Source organism: Coffea arabica, chromosome 4e, assembly GCF_036785885.1.
Source record: "Coffea arabica cultivar ET-39 chromosome 4e, Coffea Arabica ET-39 HiFi, whole genome shotgun sequence".
Classification (NCBI taxonomy): domain Eukaryota; kingdom Viridiplantae; phylum Streptophyta; class Magnoliopsida; order Gentianales; family Rubiaceae; genus Coffea; species Coffea arabica.
Window position 1 is genome coordinate 46,156,188 of NC_092317.1, and position 4,233 is coordinate 46,160,420.

Below are 4,233 nucleotides of genomic sequence, written 5' to 3' on the forward strand. Positions count from 1 at the left end.
CACTTGTGGATCTGACAGGAGTCCGGTATAAATATAGGGGTGCCGGGCTGTGTCAGCCCGGCACCTGACACCAAAAATTTTTTTTTTTTTTAAAAGACACATGGGTGCCGGGCTGACACAGCCCGGCACCTGACAAAGTCTGAAAAAGTTGGCTGCCGGGCACTCTCTGCCCGGCAGCCAGTTAAATCGTTAAAAAAAAAAAAATAGCGGCCACATACTGTTTATAAGATGAATGGCGAGTAGATTAGCCATATTATTGGTTCCTACACGATAAACAATGCCGAGTATGCTGTCAAAGCTGTTGATGCTGGGGAATTATACCACCATTATTGGAGCTTCTTAGAGGAAAGATGACCCAGGTTAGAGCAAAGGGTAGCTGTTAGAGCACTAGGACATTTGGCAAGCTATGAAACGACCTTCAAAGCTATAGCGCTTTATGAAGAAGAAGTGGTTAGATTAGCCATGCGTTTGGCTTTTACCTGTGTGAAAAGCTGGCTGCCGGCTTGTTTTAAAAAAAAAAATGCGGCAGAAGAATGCATTTCTGACAATATTCTTCAATCCACGGAATTAAAGTAGAGGTAAAAATTAAACATTGGTTACATTTCTATGGTGGAAAGTTCTGCGCACAATAAGCAGAAGCAAAGCAGATGTGGAGATGCATAAAGAAGTATATTGGACACTCAAAAAATCAAATTATGCATGGATGAAAAATATTATGTATATTAAAATTATAATAAAAGGCTGTTTAAAAATTTATTCATTATTTAATGTTCAATACTTATATTTGGTAAATTAAAATAATTAATTAAATATTCTATTATATTATAAGTAACTGTATATCGTTAAGTCGATTGAATAATATGTAAGCAGTTATTTTTTTTGGCATTTGAAGTAGTTGTCTATTAAGTTTTAATTGAAATAAAGATTTTATAATTATCTGAAATTATGCAATAAAAAATCACTGTAAGATAAACATAAATGTAAGATGAAAAAATAAATGTAAGATAAACAAATTGTATGATTCAAATATTTGATTTAATATGCAAGAAAGACAAGAAGAAATGGCAAGAAGTTTTTTAAAAATTAATGTGAGTTCTTTATATTGGTAATCACCTTTATTTGTTATTTTAATCATAATACCTGATTATAACCGATTATAATACCTAATACTATTTACAACTAAAGTTACTATATACGCAAACTAAAATTTTGTATTTCACTAAATTTTCTTTTATATATGATGCACGTTTCATCATTTGTTAAACCAAATTAAATGATAAAACAAATGACAAACAAATGATAAATTTTAACAAATAAATATTTTCTGAAACCTAAACCCCAAACCCCAAACCCTAAAGAAGAATACATTTCTGAAACCTAAACCCTAAAACCCTAAACCCTAAACCCTAAACCCTAAACCCTAAAAGCCTAAACCCTGAACCCTAAACCCTAAACCCTGAACCCTAAACCCTAGACTATACACAGCGTAGAAGTACAAAATAATGTAACCTTAAAGAAGGAACCCTAAACCCTAAACCCTAAACCCTAAAGAAGAATGCATTTCTAAAACCTAAACCCTAAAACCCTAAAAACATCCACGGAATTAAAGCGGAGAGAAGAATTAAACATAGGTTACATTTGTATGGTGGAAAGTTCACTTTTCTGCGCACAATAAGCAGGAGCAATGCAAATGTGGAGACGTACAGAGAAGTATATTGGGCACTGGAAAAAAGCTGATTATGTATATATGAAAAATAGTATATATTTGAAAATTACAATAAAAGTCCTCTTAAAAATTTATTCATTATCTAATGTTCAATACTTATATTTGGTAAATTTAAATAGTTAATTAAATATTCTATTATAATATAAGTAACTATATAGCGTTAAGTCGATTGAATAATATGTAAGCAGTTATTTTTTTGGGCATTTCAAGTAGATGTCTATTAAGTTTCACTTGAAATAAAGATTTTATAATTATTTGAGATTATGCAATAAAAAATCAACATAAGAAGAAAAAATGAATAACATGACATTGTACAATCGTGAATTTAAAAATAGCGATAAGCATTATAATAATAAAAGATTAAATTAACGCTAAATCCTCATATTCAAATATTTGAAATTGTAAAACATGCAATTGAAATGATCATATCAACGGTTGGTACGCCTTTTGCCCTTGCCTTTATCACCTGGTGTTGTAGACGGACAACAAAATCTTTTAGGCTTTCGTCTGCAACGATCACGAAGAGCATAGGGTCCTACGTCATCCTCCTCATCCGACTCAACTGTCGTACTGCTATCACCATCGTGTTGAGAACGATACGTGGCAAAGTCCCCCGTCTGACCGTATGTAGTAGTAGATATCGGCTGGATCGACGCAGGTACGGTCATAGTCTGTCCAAGGCTGTAATAATCGAGAAGGTCTGAAATGGAAGGGACACCACCCGTTTCGTTCAGAAAATTGAATATTGGATGTAGCTTAGCAGTAGAAGATGAGTCCGCTGCAGTGGCAACGTATCCAAATGGAGGCTCGTTTGACGATGATGGAAAATGTCCCCCAAATACAGGCAAATATGGAGAGGGCCTGGAATATACACCAAAAGGTGGAAACTGTGGCAAAGGCGTGGCATCTAGAGCAATATGCTGTGAGTGTGGGAACGATGTCACCTGAGGGGTAAAGGCCGATATATTCTGTCCAGGTGACACACCGTGGATGTCTCTCATCGACAAAGGCACAGATGTGGTGAATTGATTACTAGTCGGGTTGTAATGCGACTGAGTGCCCCCCTCGGTCATTTGAATGCCCGTCTCCTCAATGACTTCGTCCTGCAACCCATGCCTATGGCGTCGACTTCTACTAGATGATGGTCCACCTTGTGTAGGGACACGTCGCACGTGAGGTTGGATAGGAATTTCTGGTGTCACATGAGGATTATGATTGAAAGAATCATAATCACCAACAACCATGCGATCAAAGCGCTGGAGATATTGCATTGATCCATATGCTCCATCAACAATTGTTGCAAGACGTGGATGAAATCGACTTCCAGGGTCATCAAGTTCAAGTGCATCATGTGATTGCCGACCAATGCGCTGCATAGTATTCATCTGACATATACAAAATAGGAGAAAACATGATAATCCATTGTCCAAAAGTAAATAAATTAAATTTGGGAGATAGTAGTAATTTACTAAATACTCAAACTGGCCCGAAACTCCATGCAACATTTGTCCAACTGGTGCCTGCTGCTGGATAGGCGGCGTAATGTACAGAACGGTGTGATTGTGATACCACTCCAGATAATTATTGGAAGCCCTGAACGTGGTTGTAGGCACACCAGGTACTTGTGCTTCTCCACGCGCATTCCAGTATCCTATCCAATCCCGATGAAAATGAGCCCAATTTCTTCCAGGATAACCGGAAATCTCCAATTGGTGTAAACCTCGATTAGTGTCAACTTCTTCCGGAATTTCCTGCCTCATCCCAAATTGGCGCATGACACGATCTGGACAATGTATTTCGACGATGTGCCAGAAAATTAGAGGGACTCTTGCCCGCCATATGCGCTCCCCTCTTCTGCAATAATCAGGTAGACTAGCCAGTACGCCATCGCTATACGGCATCCAAATAAACTGCTACCATAACCATAATTTAGATACGATCCAAAATTAAAAACGAGGGACTATAAAATATAATTTATTGATATGTAGGACGTTATACCTGATCCAACCGCAATAAGGCTAGCTGCTCCCGATAAGATGTAGTGGATCGGCTATAAGGGTCAACCCCTGTTCGTTCAGCGGCCCATCTACCACCTCTAGGAAAATCCCCAATCCCAGAATATGGGAGTACATCAGGACGAATCACGGGAATCCGCTCCCACGCCCAAAGCTGTACTAACAAGTACGGACCTCCAGATGTGATTGCAGAAACACGTGATGCGTGGCACAATCGTCGGTATAAACACGCCAACGTCGCAGATCCCCAGCTATACTGGCTCATGGCATCCAAATCACGAACATAGTCTAGCCAACTTAAACTGACGACGTTCTGACACGAATCTGCAAATAGCAATCCACCCAATAGAATTAGGATGTTCATCCGGGCATACTGGCGAACCATCTCATCAGAAGCATCTGCAGGCAGTGGCGTACTCAACCGTCGGGATATGGATGATAACTTCAGACGACCGTGGTTGAGCATGTTATCTTCTGGCCAATATCCCAAAA